This window comes from Heteronotia binoei, chromosome 2 (assembly GCF_032191835.1).
Source record: "Heteronotia binoei isolate CCM8104 ecotype False Entrance Well chromosome 2, APGP_CSIRO_Hbin_v1, whole genome shotgun sequence".
Classification (NCBI taxonomy): Eukaryota; Metazoa; Chordata; class Lepidosauria; order Squamata; family Gekkonidae; genus Heteronotia; species Heteronotia binoei.
Window position 1 is genome coordinate 129,323,562 of NC_083224.1, and position 21,451 is coordinate 129,345,012.

At 46.1% G+C, this 21,451-nt stretch overlaps 1 pseudogene; it reads left to right on the forward strand.

Annotated features, from left to right (window-relative positions):
- The first annotated feature begins 1,102 nt into the window (after positions 1-1,102).
- Positions 1,103-21,451, forward strand: part of LOC132567349 (AT-rich interactive domain-containing protein 4B-like) — a 115,336-nt pseudogene continuing 94,987 nt past the window's right edge.

The following is a 21,451-nucleotide window of genomic DNA, read 5'->3' on the forward strand; positions in this document are numbered from 1 at the left end:
ACCTCCTGTGCCTAATTTACAGGGCTCCCCTTTAGGGGTGGTGCCAAAAAAGGCAATGGGGGAGTACCGGTTGATTCACCATTTATCATACCTGAGGGGTCAGTCTGTCAATGATGCCATCCTGGGGGAGTTGTGTTCCGTTAGGTATACATCCTTTGATCGGGCAGTGCAAATCGTGCGTCACTGTGGGGTAGGTGTGGAGCTTGCGAAATGCGACATTAAGTCGGCCTTTCAGTTGCTGCCCGTGCACCCAGACAATTTCGAGTTGTTGGGTTTTTGTTTTGAAGGGGGTTTTTATATGGACCGGGCTCTCCCCATGGGGTGTTCAGTGTCTTGCGCCACCTTCGAGCGGTTTAGCACATTCTTAGAGTGGGCGTTACAGTTTAGGACAGGTGTGCGTGACACGGCACATTATCTAGATGATTTTCTTTTTGTAGGCCCTGCGGGCTCCGGTCAATGTGCTTATTTGCTCAGGTCCTTTGAGAAGTTGGCTGCTGAGCTGGGCGTCCCGTTGGTGGTCGAAAAGACGGAGGGTCCCTCGACTGTTTTGACATTTTTGGGGATAGAGCTAGATACCGTACAGCAGTCTTCACGGTTACCGCTGGATAAGTTGCAGAACTTGCGTGAAAAAGTGGCTGAAGTGAAAGGAAAGCAGACAGTTTCACTGCTGGAGCTTCAACAACTAGTTGGCCACCTGAATTTTGCATGTAAGGTGGTAGCGCCCGGCAGGGTGTTTTTGAGGCAGTTCTGTGAAGGCATGACAGCTTTGCGCTCGCCCCATCATGTTACCCGGGCTGCTAGGGGTATGTGCAGCGACCTGGAGGTCTGGGAAACCTTTTTGAAGGACTTTAATGGGACGTCTTTTTGGCGGGAGGTAATGCTGTTGGAGGCCGAATTGCAGATCATATTGGATGCTGCTGGTACCACCGGTTTTGGTGTGTATTTTCGGGGACAGTGGTGCCCTGAACCCTGGCCAGCGGAGTAGTTGGACTCTGATTTGATTCATAATTTGGCCTTTTTGGAGTTCATCCCTATCGTGGTTGCAGTTTTCATTTGGGGGCACTCCCTTGCCAACCATACGGTGCACTTCTGCTGCAACAACATGGCAGTGGTCCATGTCGTCAACAATCTTACCTCCAGATCTCCCCCAGTTATGAGTTTAGTCAGGGTTTTCACGTTACGCTGCCTCGAGTTGAATGTCTTGTTTGCCGCCCGGCATGTACCGGGCTCCAGTAATGGTGTGGTGGATGCCCTGTCTCGCCAACAGATGGTGGGGTTCCGGCAGCTTGCTCCAGAGGCCGACAGTTGTCCAGTGCGCATGCCGACAGAGCTGTGGCGAATTGGAGGGACGAAGTGAGCCGGGCCATCCAACTTGCAATTGCACCTAGCACAAGGAGGTTGTATGACCGGGCGGCGAGTCAATTTTCATTTTTTAGGGCGGACGCCGGGCTAAATGAGACCTGGCCCGTCCCGGTTGAGCATCTGCTTCAGTTCTGCATGCGACAGAGGGAGCGTGGCCTTTCCGTAAAATCTATTAAGGGACAGCTCATGGGGTTGTCTTTTATCAGCAAGGCGCGGGGGTATTCAGAATTGACGAAGGACTTCCGGATTTCTAAAATGTTGGAAGGGTGGTCGCGGGAGGTGGGGCGACAAGTTGATTTTGCCCGCTATCCTCCGCAGACTTCATGCCACCTGGGCCTTAGTTTGCGCCTCAAGTTATGAGCAGGCGTTATTTCATCCTGCCGCGTTAACGGTGTTTTTTGGGGCATTGCGGGTATCAGAGTTGGTGGCACGTTCCCGTAACTATGTTTCGGGCAGGGCCCTGCTGGTTGGCGATGCTAAGTTGGAAAAGGGGCAGGCGGTCATTCGCGTCTGCCGGTCTAAAACTGACCAAAAGCAGAGGGGTTGCACGATCACGCTGGGCCCCTGTTCTAATGAGGAGTTATGCCCGGTGCATGCTCTTGCACAATATTTAGATATGCGTGGATCAACGCAGGATCTGTTATTCTGCCATAAATTATAGTTATAGTTTTAACTTATTATGTAAATGGTTTTAAGTTGAATTGTGTGAATTGAAATGTTGTGAGCTGCCCTGAGCCACTTCGGTGGGAAGGGCGGGATATAAGTCTAGATATAAATAAATAAATAAATAAATAAATATATATATATATATATATTCGTCCCCTCTTTCTAAGTTTCAGTTTTGGGCAGTTACCAGCCGGGCCTTGGAAAAATTGGGACTTGGGGGCGCAAAGTTTGGCACTCATTCTTTTTGTAAAGGTGCAACATCCACAGCTGCAGCTATGGGCTATGAGGGCGATGTTATTCGCCGAGGGGGTCGTTGGAAGTCCGGGGTCTTTTGGACTTATATATGGCCTTTGTCAACCTAAGGGGGTAGCAGTAGGTTTCCCTTCAGGATGTTATGGTTTATTATTACTGTTTCTCTTTCATAGCTGCTGTGGCTGGCCTGAAAAGGAGGAGGATCCTCATTTGCGGCCACAGTATTGTTTTTTGGGCGGCACATCAGGCCCATCGGATGCCGGGTGGATCTCAGTTGGGCCTGAGTGAGTGGGCCACAATTGAATGGCAAGGCCGACGTGGCATGCAGTGGGCGGGTCTCCTTTCGCTTTTCTGTTTAAGGAAAGAAGAGGGCCGCCGCCGCATATCTTGGTGATTCATCTGGGGGAGAATGATTTGGGCTTAATGAAGGATAAGGCCCTATCACTTTAGGCCCGGGATGATATCACCCTGATCAAGAGGAGATGGCCGGGCATCCTTGTCCTGTGGTCAGCCATGTTGCCGCGCTGCGTGTGGCGGGCAGCTTGGGATCCAGCAGGCTTGGAGCGGGCCAGAAGGAAGGCCAATAGAGCCTTATGTATTGCCATGGAGTCAGGGTTGGGAGTTTATGTGCCCCACCCATCCATCAGAGCCAGTTGTGTGGACTTGTACAGGTCTGATGGGGTGCATCTTTCGATAAAGGGCAACGAGGCCTTTTTGGCAGAGTTAAGGCATGGGCTTGAACATGTTCTCGTTTAGATGGGGGACAGTGGCCTAAGCTGAGGCTTGGCTCTGTCTGTGGTGGTTTTACTGTTGGGAACATATTCTTTTGGGGTATTGGTGAGCTCCCATGGCAACGCACCTTTGGGGGTGTACGGCATCCCTGGGGTGACCTAAGCTGCACGGCTCAAGGTTGGCTCCAGGGAGCCTCGTGATCCCGTCACTAGGGAGTTGTCCACATCCCAGGCTGCATGGCTTGGGTGAGGGTGGAGCTCAGTGAACGGGATCTCGTCCCTGGCCGGCTGGGTTTGAGCCGTTGGGTCGGCTCACTTCCGGGGCCTGGGGCTCGCCCTGTTTTCAGGTTGAGGAGGTGGTCGGTATTATGACCCCTGGCTTAACCTGGCCCCATTTTCCCATTGCCGTTAAGTTTAAATAAAGTGCCCCTTTATCCCAAATTGTTGTCTGTCTTGTTATTCCGAATGGGGGGGCAATTCGGCCCCACCCAGCCGAGCAGCTGCCTTAGGCTGGGGGCCACCCATTGCCTCCCCTGCTGGAGGAGAGATAATGGTTCGCCCTGAACTGCTAGGGGGTGGGCAGCCTTATATAGGCTGGCCCAACCCCCTGTGTCGCAGTTCTTTTAGGGCTTCTCGGCCTGCCCGCCCATCATGCAGTGCAGGCATAGGCTGGTTGCCTGTTACAGGGCCAGGTAGGAATTTTCCACTTTCAAGCAAATTGGCCGGCTTGGGAGTGTTTTCGCCTACCTTACACTGTGGAAGGTGTGTTGGCAATTGGCTACGGCGGTGCTGTTTATAGTTGTTCACTGGCGGTTTTACTGTTGGGAACATGTTCTTTTGGGGTATTGGTGAGCTCCCATGGCAACGCAGCTTTGGGGGTGTACGGCATCCCTGGGGTGACCTAAGCTGCACGGCTCAAGGTTGGCCCCAGGGAGCCTCGTGATCCCGTCACTAGAGAGTTGTCCACATCCCAGGCTGCACGGCTCGGGTGGGGGTGGAGCTCAGTGAACGGGATCTCATGCCTGGCCGGCCGGGTTTGAGCCATTGGGGCTCGCTCTGTTTTCAGGTTGAGGAGGTGGTCGGTGTTATGACCCCTGGCTTAACCTGGCCCCATTTTCCCATTGCCGTTAAGTTTAAATAAAGTGGCCCTTTATGCCACATTGTTGTCTGTCTCGGTATTCCGAATGGGGGGGGTGGCAATTAAACTTTGTTGGTTTTAAAGATGTCACTAGACACAGTGTAAGGTAGCTCCCCAGATGTTTTTGCTTATGAGAATGCTTTGGCCAACATACAATACCTTCAGAAAGCTGAAACTTGGCCCAGAGAATGGTTCCTGGTGCTTTAACAAAGACTCAAAGAATGTTTCCTTATGTTTAGAGGATTTGATGAACAAATAGAAGGTAACCAAGAACTTTCTTCCTTCATATCTGCATGGATAGCATCTATCTTAGACTTAGAAGAGGTGGTGGACCAGTCATTTTGAAGACTTATAGAATCGGCTCCTCCAATCTCCCGAAACAGAGTGGTCCATGAGACATTCTTGTAGAATTTTTTGATATCCGCACAAAAAGTGCTATTCTTCGTGAAGCTAGAGTGAAAAAGGGTTTTTCTTTTAAAGACTGCACAATCACCACATTTCCTTACTAACTTGCTGAAGTTCTGCAAATAAGGTGTGTATTCAAACCAATAACCTCCCAGTTAAATAAAGCAGCCATTCGTTACTGCTGGCTGCCATTTTGAAAATTATTAGTGAGTCACAACTCCATGACCCCACAAGCTGAAGGCTTAGAAACTGGCTACGATGTTCTGTATGCACTGAAATTGGACACTGACCCTCCAAGGAGGTCGACTAAAGGCAAGCTGGATCTCACACATACTCCTCCACGAGGAAGTAGATTTTCCACTCTGAGTCAATTTGATTCAAGAAAGAAAGATAAGAAATAAGACTTTTGTGACATTTTAATGTTCCGTTGTATGTCTGTTAAGCTAGCCTCACTAACATTCTGTTTTTATGTCTGGTTGGTTTAATCATTTGTTTTCAAAGGTATAGGCTGGCAGCGGGGTGTGATGTTTTCCTAACAGCTCCTTTATGCATGGAGATAAATACATGGGTTTTATTTTTTTGTTGCCTGGGTGGGCTTTTTGGGGGGCTGATATTTGTTAGTATTGCAGGACAAAAGTCTGGTTTCTGGTTTGCAACCAGGAGGTTTTATGTTGAAAAAGGCGGGATTTTGTTTTTCTATGGCAGACTTTATGCCTTTATGTGTTGTGTTTTTCCTATTACAGCAAAAAAAAAAAATGGGTTTTTTGGGGGGAGGGTGGGAGCGGAAAGGAGGGGATGGGAGTTAGCATTGACAATTTGTAGAATCTTTTTGGGGGTTTTCATTTGTATTTACCTTGTTCTGGGATGGGATGCTATAGGTGGTCTGCAGATGTGATACTGTTAATTTTAACCAGATATAACTTCGATGTTGTGATACCACAGTGTTCTAATTCTTTTTTGGGCTTCCTTATATTACTGTTTTGTAGCGCTTCTTTTAGTATTTCTAGTACTAGTAAACTGTGCCAAACTAGGCTTGCTTAAGCAAAGGCTATTCTTACCTTTTTTAGCTTTTATCTTAGAAATTTTAATAACGGAGGCACAATACTCACAAACCCTGTTTCATGGGAACCAACATATGGTTATATGGTACTGTCTTGCACACACAGTTTCCTTTATTTTGCTTTTCAGTTTTTACTATGTGATACTATATGTCATCTGCTTGCTAATACTACATAATAAAGGAAGATAATCTGAAAGTTTATACTATTAATTGCAGAGGGCTAAATAATATTATTAAAAGAAAAGGCTAGAGATGCCATTCTGAAGGAGCAACCTGATATTCTTTGTACACAAGAAACTCACCTAAAATGTCTTCCCTCCATTTGGAAATAATAAAGAATAGGGGCACTTTCTTTTGGGGCTCATAGAATTGGACCCCCTTGTCCAGTCTTTTTTAAAATTTGAAGGGTTTTTTTGAGGAGGGGCACCAGATGCTATGTTGAAAATTTGGTGCCTCTACCTCAAAAAACATCCCCCCAAGAGCCCAGATACCCACAGATTGATTCTTCATTATGCATTATGGGAACTCGTCTCCATAGGGTATAATGGAGTGCCCAGCAAACATTTCCCTTCCCCCTCCCACTTTCTGATAACCCTGCAGCAGGTGGAAGGCCTCCAAACCAGGGGATCCCTTACCCCAACTGGGGATTGGCAACTCTATTATTGGGAAAGAAGCCTAGAGATTCCTGTGATGTGATGATGTCACTTCCAGTTACACAACTGGAAGTGACATTATGGTTTTGTGGCCTGTCATTTCAGCCCACCCATTTTTCTTCCCTCTGCCCTATCAAACGTGTTTTGTCACTGAGTCAGATGTTGGGAGTCTGCCTACTAAAATGAGCAGTCTGGCCTCCCTAAGTGGGAGACATTTTGAAAACTTCTGATTTCAACACTGTTGTTGCATTTTAATTTTCTAGAGAGAAGAGAAATAGGCTAGAACTACCATGCTCAAAACATATAAGAATTACAGTACTTAGTCTTTAACAGAAACACGCATGTCAGATTCCACAACATGCAATTTACCAAGCCCAACACCGTCACAATCTGTATCTTGTACTTTTTAATGCACAGATTTATCAAGCCCTAGTAGATGGTGTTCACCTTATAGATTCATAAGTGGGTCAGGTCAAGATGATACTCCTCCACTTCCTTGAAGTTAATGGAGTCCTGTCAGCTGACACCTAAAGTCACTATAACACTTCCAAGAAAAGTGGTTTGGGTTGATCAGTGGCAAAGCTTGGGCTTTAAGAGAAAGGAGATTTATGTTCCACTTTAGGTGGCACATAAGCTGAAACATTTGCTAAAGATAGAACCATCTCTTTCAATTAGTGTTGGAAGCAGATACTTCAACTTCCTTAAAGAGAAAGGTGAACCGTAAGCAGACTTATTGCAAAATATAATTGTGAAACAAAGGTAGAAAGTTTTTTAAAATAATAATAAAACAACCCACAGACTCAAGGTATGTATAGTTCACATTGTGAATTTTTTGTTTTGTTTGCAGTAATAAAGTTAGAAACAGAAATGGCATTTCAGGAACTGCATCTTGGCTGTGCTATTTGACCAACATATTAGCATTCACCTGTATCGTCTATGGAACATGAGGAAAAGTGTTTTCTTAAACCCAGATTTCAGTACAGTTTGTTCTATTCCCAGGGAGAGATCATCCCCTTTTATTGTTCTGTGCTCTATTGCTCCATACACATCATGCACAGCCTGTTGTATCTGAACAAAAGTCTTCGTAAGTGCCAATCCTCTATAAGGAATATGAAGCTTTGAGGTAGAAGAGAAAATGTGTTTTTCTCCTATTCCTTCAAAAGCTCTCCAATTCTTCCGAATGCCCCTTGCATTCTATATAGTTGAGATAGGATGGTTTCACCTGATGATCACAAACATGAAACAGTGAGCTTGTTTAATTTTATGTGATGATAATGTGATTGCATACATTATACTGGAACAGAAAGACTGTCAACTGAAGTCAACTTTGGGTTAGCCTGATATGTGGAATGTCCATAAGGTTGCTTTGCTCTCTTTAAAGGATTACTCCTTTTCACTTCTCTAGAGGAGAAATAAAGCTGAGAGTTCACAAGGCACTAAATATAGCCCTGCATTCCTGTTAGAAATCCAGCAAGTCCAGGCCTTTGAGAAAGAGCATATGATATATGTATTCATAAGTTAGAACCATTCAGCAAAATTTACCCTTCTTTTTCCAATTTCCTTTTGTTTTAACAGCCTAATTAATTGCTTACTCCTCTTTCCTTGGCTGACTGTGGCATCCATGAATAAATTCTTAATTAGCAGTTGTGGAGGGGAGGGATTAAGAACTGCTTTTCATTTTACAGGCAAAACCACTACTCATTTTTATTATCACCATTTCATAATAAAGTTAGCACTATCTTTTTTAAAAAATAATTCTTAGCAGATTAAGTGGCTTTGCCTGCAAAGTGAAAAGCTGCACTTAAACACAAGACCTTCCAAGAACTAATAATTAAGAATAACAATTGAGCCATGAATGTCCTGACTGGCTGCAAAGACAGGGAGTAATTAAGTAGGAAACAGAAGGGAAAAGGAACAAAACGTAGACACGGTAGCCTTCGGAAGATATCAATACAGGGGTCCCCGTCCGTGGCCTGCTAGCAATTGGGCCATGGAGTGAGGCAGAGGTGCTGCACCGTCCGTCCCCCCCGCCCCCGACCCAGGCAGATGAAAGAGGAAGGTTCATGTAGGTTCCTTCCCAGTGATTAGCAACATTCAGAAAGTAGCATCCCAGATCATAGGGAGGAAGCATACAGATGGACACTGTCTTCAGGTCTAGATGCTGTATACACAACCTCTCAATCATGCAGGGTCAGGACCAGTGCACTTGTGTTCACAGTCCCTCCCTACCACATTCAGTCAACGTGTGGAGAAGTCATGTGTTGAGAGGTTGCCTTGGCCTCTGTTTATCCTTTAGCACAGGGGGGTATCAAATCAGGTCCCCCAGAGAACTCCTATCAGCCCCTTGAGCAACTGGCTGTTATCTGCTTCCTTCTCCCTCTCTCTTGCTTCCTTCCGTATCACAGTTTGCTTTGCCAGGCTTGCTCAATTGCAAAGCAGCTACAGAGGAATGTCTCTATATTCTCCATAGGCTAAGGCTCCTCCATTGGGGAGGAGGGGGGAGGAATAGTTTGCTTTGCCAGGCACTCTCAATCACACAGCAGAGCTACTGAGCCAAGCCTCTCTTCTTTCTATTGGCTGATGCTCTTCCCCCTCCCGGTCCTCTGATGAAAGAAGGAAAAAGCCAGAGCTTTCTTTGTCCAGTTCCCTGGATCCACAGAAGAGAAACAAAGAAAGCACCTTTAAGACCAACAAGTGCTAATGTTTTAAGCATGTTTTATTTTAAACTTTAAAAAAAATGTTTGTATTTGTCTGTGTCCTTTATAAAGTTTATATCTCTGCTATCTGGTATTACATTTTATGACACACATGGCCTGGCGCAACAAGGTCTCATTTATATCAGATCTGGCCTTCATAGTTCAGTTGTGATCCCAGGAGATCTTCAGGCTCCACTTGGAAGTTGGCTACCCTACATCTGGCAGCACCCTCTGGGTGACTTGATGCTACCTGACTGATGTAATTTAACTAGACCTGGCTGCTTGCTCTCGTTAAGCAACAGCCCCCAGGACAGCCAGTGTGACTTAGTAGTTGCCAACTCCAGGTTGGCAAATCCTTGCAGATTTGAGGGGTGGAGCCTGGAGAGGGTAGGGTTTGAGGAGAGGTGGGACCTCAGACAGGTAGAATGCCATAGACTCCACCCTCCAAAGTAGCCATTTCCTCCTGGGGAACCATTGCTGTTAATCTCCAGGTGAGGGCTGAAGCTCAGAATTACAACTGCTCTCCAAATGGCAGAGATCAGTTCCTCTTGAGGTGTGGGGCCTCAATGTCTTCAATTGGGTGGGTGGGAAGACAGCAAGGTGGGGAGGGCACTCACCCAGAGCCTCTTTCTAGAGCCCGTTGTATGTTTCTTCACAACAGGCCTTATTCCTAGGTTAGCACAATTCAGCAATTGCTGACTCCTTGGAATTAGTCCTAGTGACAGAGCTTTGCCAATTAACTATGATATATTTTGCATGTTTATTTTGTGATAAAACTTCTCGGATCTACTCCAGTGTGGATGCCAGTCTGTTAATATATCCGGCAACAGAAGTTTCCATACAACTATTACACTGCAGTTTCTTGGATCATAGAAGGAGGAGGAGGAGGAGGAGAGGAGAGACTGGATTTATACCCCACCCTTCACTACCTGAAGGCGTCTCAGAGCAGTTTACAATCTTCTTTCTTTTCCCTTCCCCACAACAGACACCCTGTGAGGTAGGTGGAGCTGAGAGAGCTCTAACATAGACTACTCTTGAGAGGAACAGCTCTGTAAGAACTTGTGACTGACTCAAGGTCACATCAGCAGGTGCATGTAGAGGAGTAGGGAATCAAACCTGGTTCTCCCAGGTAAGTGAACACTAAACCACTACACCAAACTGTTAGCCAACAAAACCCTGGGGAATCTCAGTACTACTACTTCTAGTTTAGATCTATGTTCTTCCTGGATTTTGAAATTAAAGAGGTGATGAGGATTCCACTGGTAGAGCCATTGATGCACAAACTGAAAAAGTTTCTCTTAAACATCTTAAGGAGGCTGTGACCATTTCTTCTTTTTTTTAAAGCCATTTGTTGGAGAACATGTTGTTTCTAATTTACCTGTTTCTAATTTACCCTTTTTAGGGAAAAATACTGAATTCGTGTTTCAGGGTTATCTAGACGCTAGACCTGTTTCAGTCGGGTTTCCACCCTGGCCATGGGACTGAGACTGTCCTGGTTACTCTAACAGACAATCTCCAAATGCAGCTGGTTAGGGGTGGGTTGGCACTGCTGTTATTATTAGATCTCACAGCAGCATTCGACACAGTTGACTATGTTCTGTTGACATGGGAATATGTGGGTTGGCCTTACAATGGCTCTCCTCTTTTCTCCACGGTCGGGGACAGAGGGTGGCGCAAGGAGAGGATGTGTCCATAAGACACCCCCTGGTTTGTGGGGTTCCTCAAAGGGCACTCCTCTCTCCAATGTTGTTTAACATCTTTATGCGCCCCCTTGCCCAGCTGGTATGGAGGTTTGGGCTAGGGTGTCATCAATATGCAGATGACACTCAGCTGTATTTGCTGTTGGGTGACCGATTGGCCTCGATCCTGTCTTCCTTGGCTGAGGGTTTGGAGGCCGTGGTGGACTGGCCTGAAGCAGAGCAGATTGAAACTGAACCCCTCAAAGACTGAGGTTCTGTGGCTGGGGGGGACCGAGGCTGGAGTTGCAGCGTAGATTGCCTGTTCTTGACAGGGCGCTCTTAACACCAGTGCCAACAGTCAAGAGCTTGAGAGTGACCTTGGATGACTCTCTTTCAATGGAGGCCCAGATCACACATATTGCTAAAACGGCATTTTCCATCTATGCCAAGCCAGGCAACTGGCTCCCCTCCTGCCTCTTTCGGATGTAGTCATGGTAATCTATGCGACGGTCACCTCCAGGCTAGACTACTGTAACTCACTGTATGCTGGCCTACCCTTGACTTTAACCCGGAAACTCCCAACGGGTCCAGAATGTAGCACCGTGAGTCCTGACGGGAACGTCATGGACAGCACACATTCTACCAGTGCTGCGTCAGCTACACTGGTTTTCAATTGAGTACCAAGTTAGAGTCAAGGTTCTGCTTATGACCTTTAAGGCCTTGAGAGGTCTGGAACCAGCGTATCTACGGGACCGCTTCCTCCACTATGTCCCTGGAAGAGCACTATACTCTAATGGTCAAAATCTACTGGTGATCCCCGGCTCTAAACAGGTCCGGCTGTCCTCAGTGAGGGCCAGGACATTTTCAGTCCCGACCACAACCTGGTGGAACTCTCTGCCGGAAGACACTAGGGCCCTGCGGGATCTTTTACAATTCCACAGGGTCTGCAAAGCAGAGATGTTCTGCCAGGCTTTTGTTTGAGGACAGAGATGGCTGCCAGGCTGGCACCCCCCTCCCCCTCCTCTACTTAAGGGGGGAACTGCTCCCAATGCCTGGAAAGCAGAAATACAGCGCACTATAAAGTATGTTCATTGGGTTGCAATTGTTTTAAATTACTGGTTTTATTGATTTTATGTGTACCTTTTGTTATACATTGCCATTGGCTGAGATGAGGTGATTCATAAATTTAATAATAATAATAATAATAATAATAGATAACACAGCTGCCCTCAATCCTTTTCAATATGGTTTCTGGCCTTGCTTTGGGAAAGAGACAGCTTTGGTAGCTGTAGTAAGCACTCTCTGTTTACAAACAAATAAGGGGAACACATCCCTCTTCTTGTTCTTGCATCTTTCTGCCACCTTTGATGCAGTGAATCCACATCATATTGGCCAGAGACAAATCTGGATCTTGGTGGAACAGTGCTGAAATGGTTCAAATCCTGTTTAACTGACATAACCAAAAAGGACAGCAGCAGATGTTATGGCATGGAGAATTCCACAGGGGTTCGTGATTTCAACTGTGCTATTCAATATCTATGTCATCTGACAAAGGATGCTTCGACTCTCAAAATCTTATACACTTGAAATTCTGTTGATCTTTAAGGTACTATTGGACCCAAATCTTGCTCTTCTATTGCAGATCGATAATGCCACCCACCTGAAACTTTCCAAAGCTCTGGAGCTGAGCATCATCAATATACTAATGACAACTAACTATACATTATTGAACAACTAAGCTATACATTATTTAAAAAGCCACCAGTTGTTGCAGTCTCTGTTCTGGGCTAGTGCTTGAAAACCATGGTCAAGTTACTGGGAGAAAATAAGCAGAAGCTGAATACAGATAAAACTGAGGTGATGCTGGGTGGTAAGCTTGCTATATAGAAAGGAAAGTATTTTGTTTTCAATTATAAATTAAATGCAGCTCTCTTTAGAAGGTGCCTACCAAAAAGCCTACTGGACCCCTACCTCCTGTTGAAGAAGCAAGTAAAGTTGGTAGCAAGTAATGCATTTTCATATCTGCATATGACTCATAAGCGTGTCCCCTTTTTTTTCAGAACAAAATCTGCTCACTCTGATCCACATAGCAATAGTTTTGATATTGTAATGTATCTATGTAGGAATGACATTGATTTGGAAACTTCAGCTGATGCAGAACGTAGATCATTTATTATATGGAGCTTGCTTTTGAAACATATTACATTTACCTTTCACTCTCTTCATAGGTGCCTATTTGGTCCAGGACCTATCTATCTATTATTTATTTCTTAAATGCAATTTTTAAACTGCCCATTCACTAAAGCAGAGGTCGGGGCAGTGTACAATGACATACTAAAACAAACATATCACACAGTTGAAAACATTAAAAAAATACAATAAAATTCTGACATTTTAAAAATTAAACAGATGGTGGTTGAAATTTCCAATTGTGCTACTGCCTAGTGGGAGGGAGTGCCAGCCAGATGGACAATGTCACTGTCCTCAACCAAACACCTAGATGAATATCTCAGATTTACAGGTCCTGTGGAACTGCATCAGGTTCTTCAGGGCACAAATGTTACTCAGCAGAGAGTTCCCCCAGGTTGTGACTAAAGCCCTAAAAGCCCTGGCATTGGTCAAGGATAGCCAGATATCACTTGGGTCAGGGACTACAAGCAAGTTCTTGTCAGCTAAGCATAATGCTCTTTGGGAGGTATACCTGAAGAGACATTCCCAAAGATATGTGGATCCCAGACTGTTAAGGGCCTTGAAGGAAAGGAAAGAAAAGGTCCCCTGTGCAAGCACCTGTCATTTCCGACTCTGGGGTGACATTGCTTTCACAATGTTTTCACGGCAGACTTTTTACGAGGTGTCTTGCCATTGCCTTCCCCAGTCATCTACACTTTCCCCCCAGCAAGCTGAGTACTCATTTTACCGACCTTGGAAGGATGGAAGGCTGAGTCAACCTTGAACTGGCTACCTGAAAACTAGCTTCCACCAGGGATCGAACTCAGGTCGTGGGCAGAGCTTAGGACTGCAGTATTGCAGCTTTAACACTCTGCATCACGGGGCTCTTAAGAGCCTTGAAAGTAAGCACCAAACATTGAAGCTGATCTGGTGCTCAACTGGTAACCAGTGCAGCAAAGGTTGAATATGCACTATTCATGGGGTCCCTGTAAGGACCCATGCCACTGAATTCTGGACTAGCTGAAGTTTACCGGTTAGTCTCAAGTGCAGGCTCATGTATAACAAGTTACAGTAGTCCAATCTGGAGGTGACCATTGCATGGACTAGGTCAGGATAGGACAGATAGGGGGCCAGTTACCTGGCCTAGCATAGCTAGAAGAATGCTAGTCTGATAACTTTTGTGATCTGGGCCTCCACTGAAAAACATCAAACATCAACATCAAACTAAGACAAACTAATGACGTTAGACTAAGACATATTCATTTTCCAGAAGGCACAAGTTCATAAAGATCCATTCCAAACAACAACCTTTTAAAGAGACCAACAGGTGTTGAATACATCTCCTTAAAGCAGGGGTGGGGAACTTTTTTTCTGTCAAGGGCCATATGGATATTTATAACATTTGCGGGCCATAAAAAATTATCAACTCAAAAAACAGTGCTCCACTGAGGGAGCATGATTCAGACCAGCAAAATTAATGCGAATAATGGCTTTTCTATTTGAAGTTATGTGGGGAGAGCCTAATCTGGCACACACACAGCCCGCCACCCTAGCAAATTGTGGCTGCAGTTGCAGAAACTATAGACAGTACTTCTCAAGAAAATGTCAAGACAGTGTGCGATTGCAATAAAAAAGGCCAACGCCATGCTGGGATTAGGAAGGGAATTGAAAACAAATCAGCCAGTATCATAATGCCCCTGATAAATCGATGGTGAGGTCTCATTTGGAGTACTGTGTGCAATTCTGGTCACCGCACCTCAAAAAGGATATTATAGCATTAGAAAAAGTCCAGAAAAGGGCAACTAGAATGATTAAAGGTTTGGAACACTTTCCCTATGAAGAAAGGTTAAAACGTTTGGGGCTCTTTAGCTTGGAGAAACATCGACTACGGGGTGACATGATAGAGATTTACAAGATTATGCATGGGATGGAGAAAGTAGAGAAAGAAATCCTTTTCTCCCTTTCTCACAATACAAGAACTCGTGGGCATTCGATGAAATTGATGAGTAGTCAGGTTAAAACGGATAAAAGGAAGTACTTCTTCACCCAACAGGTGATTAACATGTGGAATTCAGTGCCACAAGAGTTGGTGGCGGCTACAAGCATAGTTGTCTCACTCATATCAAATACTGAAGTGTGTGCTTATCAGGGCAAGGATTATTCTTCTTTTAATACACCATATCCACTAACGCCCATTTTAAGAATAATAATGTTGTTTAGAAGAGAAGCTCAGCAGATTTTAATATTACAGTGTTTAACCTTTACATGAAGACCTTCAACTGATGTAATAATTTCTGATAGCTACTACCCAGAAAACAAGGAGGAATACCTGTATTTGGCCTTCATACATACACCTCCTGACCCAGGTTACAGGATCTATTATGTCTGTGTATGCACTCATATTTGTAAGTTATATTGGAAGAAATAAAGAATAGGCAACTGTAATTCAACTGAGAGATTTTTATTGGCTACAGAGGGTAGGTGGGGGTGGGTGGGCTCCCTCTGGGTGTCCTGCCTCCCCAGGGAAAGTGCATGTGCAATACATCGCCTCTCCTTTCCCGGTGTAGTGAACACTGCGTGGTCACTGTCTGGCTATGCCTGGCAGATGGTCACTGCAATGGCGTCTCCTACATTACTGCATCCGTGGCAACACCTTCTCGCTGGTCCCCTCCGTTTTCACAGAGTTTGCCACGTCATGGTGCGACCGAATGTCCGGCGGTATAACCGGATGGGCAGGTTGGGCTCACCAACCTCGCCAGTAAAGAAAAGGAAAACTCTAACATCAACCCCGGGCAGACAGAGCTCGTTAATGTAACATCTACCACCTGGAGGACTCGCTGCCAGCATCCCGGCTTAATGGGCCATGGCAGATGACCCCATGGTGAAAGGGTGGAGCCAGTACTGCCCACACTGTGCTTCACCTAAAAATTCCTCTGCGCAGGCCTGAAGGGTATCCACATCCACAACCCACAACATACCAAGTCCTGCAGCGATGGGCAAGGGGCGAAACGGCAGGTGGAAGATGCCACTGGAAGCCGCAGTCCCGATCCTGCATGTAGGCGGTTCAGGGTATTGGTCGCCTGATGCTGACCCGGAGACGAAAGCATTTTTCGGCAGCACCCTGAACGACCAAGCAGCCCTATTTAGGGACAGCACTGCTTGCTACGTATGGAGAGGGGCCTAGAAAAGGTGGCCTAAACAAAGCTCGTCTCCTCCCCCCCCAGTTGGCTAGCCGCGGTCAACGGGCATCCTTACTTGCGGTCAAAAAATAACAACAAAGAAAAGGCATGCACCTGCCTCACAAAGTGTGCAAAGACTAAAGCTTGCGTGTTGAAACATCAGAACCATGCTTGACACAGTAGACAGTGGTCGCCCTGAAGGACGCTCTGCTCTAGTTGCCCATGAACTTCTCAGGTTGAATATCGACATAGCAGCTCTCAGTGAGGTCCGTTTCCCTGAGGAAGGTAGTCTTCAAGAACATGGTGCTGGCTATACCCTCTACTGGTCGGGTAAGTCAAAGGCTGAGAGCTGCCTTTCTGGCGTTGGCTTCATGATCAGAAACTCCATTGCCTCTAAACTTGAAAACCTGCCAACAGGTCACTCAGATTGCATCATGTCTATGCGCCTCCCACTTCAAAACAAGCATCATGCAACCCTCTTTAGTGTGTATGCCCCAAACCTTCAAGCAGATCCTTCAGAAAAGAACAAGTTCTATAGTGATCTACGTAACCTTGTATGGAAGACCCCTACAGAGGACAAGGTGATCATCCTTGGCGACTTCAATGCCAGAGTAGGTAAAGACTCGGAAGCCTGGAAAGGAGTACTTGGGAAACACGGCATTGGCAACTGCAATGATAACGGGCACCTCCTGCTAGAATTCTGCACGGAGCATCAGCTCACCATCACCAACACTATCTTCCAGCAGAAGAACAGTCTGAAGAAGAAGATGAAGATATTGGATTTATATCCTGCCCTCCACTCCGAAGAGTCTCAGAGCGGCTCACAATCTCCTTTACCTTCCTCCCCCACAACAGACACCCTGTGAGGTGGGTGGGGCCGGAGAAGGCTCTCACAGCAGCTGCCCTTTCAAGGACAACCTCTGCCAGAGCTATGGCTGACCCAAGGCCATTCCAGCAGGTGCAAGTGGAGGAGTGGGGAATCAAACCCAGTTCTCCCAGATAAGAGTCCGCACACTTAACCACTACACCAAACTGGCTCTCCAGTTTGAAGGTTGAAGACAACCTGGATGCACCCACGGTCCAAGCATTGGCACCTTATTGACTACATTCCGGTGTGCCAGAGAGACCTTCGAGATGTCTTACACACCCGAGTAATGCCCAGTGCAGAATGTCATACGGATCATCGTCTTGTACGCTGCAATCTCCGTCTTCACTTTAAATCTACACCCAGGAGAGGCGGTATCCCCCGGAGGAAGTTTCAGGTTGGCAGCCTTCAGTCAGCCAAAGTTAAAGCTGCCTTCCAGGCAAAACTCCAGTCAAGAATTGAGGACTCCAGTTGCCTCACAGATCTTTCTCCAGAAGCACTCTGGGAACACCTAAAAACTACCATCCTGTTGACCTCTGAAGAAGTCCTCGGGTTCTCCACAAGGAAGAACAAGGACTGGTTTGACGAGAACAATCAAGAGATCCAAGAATTACTGGCGAAAAAGAGATCTGCCTACCAAGCACATCTTGCTCAGCCCTCCTGTCCCGGGAAAAAAGCAACCTTTCGCGCTATATGTAGCAACCTCCAGTGCAAGCTTCGAGACATTCAGAACAAGTGGTGGACCAAGCTTGCAGAGAGAACCCAGCTGTGTGCAGACACTGGTGATTTAAGAGGGTTTTACGAAGCCCTGAAGGCAGTATATGGTCCATCATATCAGGCTCAGAGTCCCTTGCGTAGTGCAGACGGCCAAGTGCTCCTCACAGATAGGGCATCCATACAGAACCGGTGGTCGGAGTATTTTCAGGTTCTCTTCAGTGCCAATCGCATAGTTCAAGATTCAGCAATCCACCTCACCCCACTTCAACCAGTGAAAACAGAGTTGGATGAGATCCCCACTCTAGAAGAGACTGTTAAAGCCATCAAGCAACTGAAAAGTGGCAAGGCAGCGGGAGTTGATGGAATCCCACCAGAGATCTGGAAGCATGGGGGCATAGTACTACATAGCACACTTCACAAAGTACTTGTCACCTGCTGGGAACAAGGCAAACTACCACAGGACTTTCGCGATGCAATCATCATTACTCTACATAAGAACAAAGGGGAAAAGTCAGACTGCTCCAACTACCGGGGGATAACCCTGCTCTCCATCGCAGGCAAAATCCTTGCTAGAATACTCCTGAACAGACTGGTGCCCACCATTGCAGAAGAACTCCTCCCAGAGAGCCAGTGTGGCCTCAGGGCTAACAGGAGCACCACCGACATGGTATTTGTTCTCAGGCAGCTCCAAGAGAAATGCAGGGAACAGAACAAGGGTCTATATGTGACTTTTGTCGACCTTACCAAAGCTTTTGATACCGTTAGCAGGAACGGCCTGTGGCAAATCTTGGAACGTTTAGGATGTCCCCCAAGGTTCCTCAGTATGGTCATCCAGCTACATGAAGACCAGCGAGGCCAAGTCAGACACTGCAACGATCTCTCGGAGCCCTTCCCAATAGGCACAGGTGTAAAGCAAGGCTGTGTTCTTGCGCCAACTCTCTTTACGATCTTCTTTAGCATGATGCTTCAAAGAGCCGCAGTAGATTTAGATGACGACAATGGTGTCTACATCCGCTATCGCACTGATGGCAGCCTGTTCAACCTGAGGCGACTAAAGGCCCACTCCAAGACAATGGAAAAACTTATCCGAGAACTACTGTTTGCTGATGATGCTGCACTTGTCTCCCACTCGGTATCAGCTCTGCAGCATATGACGTCCTGCTTTGCACAGGCTGCCAAGCTATTCGGCCTAGAAGTTAGTCTGAAGAAGACAGAAGTTCTCCACCAGCCTGCACCCCAGGAAGATTATCACCCTCCTTGCATCACTGTGGGTGAATCAGTTTTGAAGACAGTCCAGCAGTTCAGCTACCTGGGGTGCATCATCTCCTCAGACGCCAAGATTGACAAGGAGATTGACAATAGACTGGCAAAGGCAAACCGTGCATTTGGCCGACTGCATAAAAGAGTGTGGAGCAACAAGCATCTGAAAAAAGGCACAAAGATCAATGTTTACAAAGCGGTTGTGATGACAACCCTCATCTACGGCTCCAAATCGTGGGTATTATACCATCATCACCTGCGACTCCTTGAGCGCTTTCATCAGCGCTGCCTTCGCACCATCCTCAACATCCACTGAGGACTTTGTGACCAACGCTGAAGTCCTCAAGTGGGCGGAGGTTACAAGCATCGAGGCATTGCTGTTGAAGACGCAACTGCGCTGGGCAGGGCATATCTCCAGGATGGAAAACCACCGCCTTCCCAAGATTGCCCTGTATGGCAAACTTTCCACCAGCCATCGAAATAGAGGGGCACCAAAGAAGAGGTACAAAGACTCCTTGAAGAAATCCCTTGGTACCTGTTGCATTAACCATCACCAGTGGTCTGACCTAGCCTCAGATCGCAAAGCATGGAGGCACACCATCCACCAGGCTGTCTCTTCCTTTGAGATCGCACGCATAGCTGGTTTTGAAGACAAAAGGAGATTGAGGAAGAATCGTACTGCTACAGCACCAACCCCAAATCAGACTTTTCCCTGCAGCCACTGTGGCCGGATCTTCCTGTCCCGCATTGGTCTTGTCAGCCACCAGCGAGCCTGCAGCAGACGTGGACTACTGCACCTTTCTTAAATCTTCGTTCGCGAAGTCAAGCCGAGAGAGAGAGAGAGGGTAGGTAAAGGAATGGGAGCTTGGAGGGCTATTTGAACTCAGTCAGGTATCATGAAGGAGGCTTGGAGTTTGTTGCTTGGAAAAGGCATAGAGAAAAAGACAGAGTGTTCAAGGACCTTGCTTCCAAGGTACAGCAACTTGGTGGTAAAGACAGTTTTTGGAGAAAGCAGCTGACTTATATTGTCAGTCTAAGAGCTTGTCTTTAATCTCCTTTTTTACGGCATGTGATATTGTAGTGGAAATTATCTCATCTACTCTGGCATCCACGGCTTTTTTTGAGCAGGGACACACAGGAACATAGTTCCAGTTGGCTTGGTGTCAGGGGTGTGTGGCCTAATATGCAAATGAGTACCTGCTGGGCTTTTTCTACAATAAAAGCCCTGCTGATATCAATGCTAAATTGTGAGGGGAGATAGTCTTCTTTGTTAACTAACTATGGAAGGCTGCTTGATTGTTCCTGTTTGATGGTTTAATATTATTTTGAAAATATACTGGAATGTCTGATAATGTCTTACAAACACCAGTTATCCAGTAAGCCAGGATCTGGGTGACATTATGGAGTCATAATACAAGGCTTTAGGCACAGGCAATGCACAATTTCCGATTACCTCAACCTAAATCTGCATTTTAAAAATCTTGTTTTCTCCATGGTAGATTTAAATTTCTTTGGTCTTTCCAAGATGGATTTCCCTGAACCTTTGGCATCTTCTAATCCTTGGCTCGTAGAGGCTCAGGTTAAATCTAATAGCTATGATAAGGGGGGATTTTGAATACCAACCACTGTTGCCAATTATGACATGGGCATGACCGATTTAACCAGCACTCCACTAAAATCCATCACCCTGTTGCTATTTCTGTTTTTAAAATTTACCCCTCAGAAAATGGCACAGCAGACAAAGGGAAGGATTAAACAAAAGTTGGTTTATTAAAACACACTGGCAGGGAAGGGGACTAATATGTATACAGACATTTGGGCTTTAGCAGATGGAAACAGACATTTAAAACTGCACACAGAACACTTCTGAGGTGATTGGCTACACACAATACAGTGTTTTCCTTAAAGTTGCTTCACTTTCCCTAAAGTTTCAAGTATCTTTCTGGTTTAACTGTTAATGATAGGACTATATTTCCAGTTAACATTTTCACTTAACAATTTCAAACAAACCTGAGTGCCCTATGCTTTGTCCCAATGGGTAAAAGACCACAGTCTTTGCACTATGCCTTCTCCTGGTGGCATGATCATTACTATCTGCCCATTCAGACTAGTAACCTGGGTGTTTGCCTCCTTTTGAGGACCTTGTACTGTTGCCTCAACATCCCTTTTCTAAAGCCTGATCTGCCAGCCTTTCAGTCCCCCCCCCCCGAACCCGGACATTAAGTTTCATAACGGGACTGTTTCCCCCACAAGATGTGACTATTTGATAGACAAATAGAGACTGCTCTTCACTTCTGAGAGCAGTCTCTCACCAGAGTCTCAAAGATTTAAACCCCCACTTCATGTGCTCTGCATTAGACTCTGTCTTGTGACTTTTGTAACACTCTCAAGAGCATCTCCAAAAGACCTCTGCTCTCATAAGAACATAAGAGAAGCCATGTTGGATCAAGCCAGTGGCCCATCCAGTCCAACACTCTGTCACACAGCACCCAAAAAACCCAGGTGCCATCAGGAGGTCCACCAGTCTCTAGTCAATCTCCAATTCCCTTTAGCTTGGTAACTGACTTTTTCAACTGCCTAACTGCCACTCTTCTTTGACAGTTCGAAGCAGTCCACCAA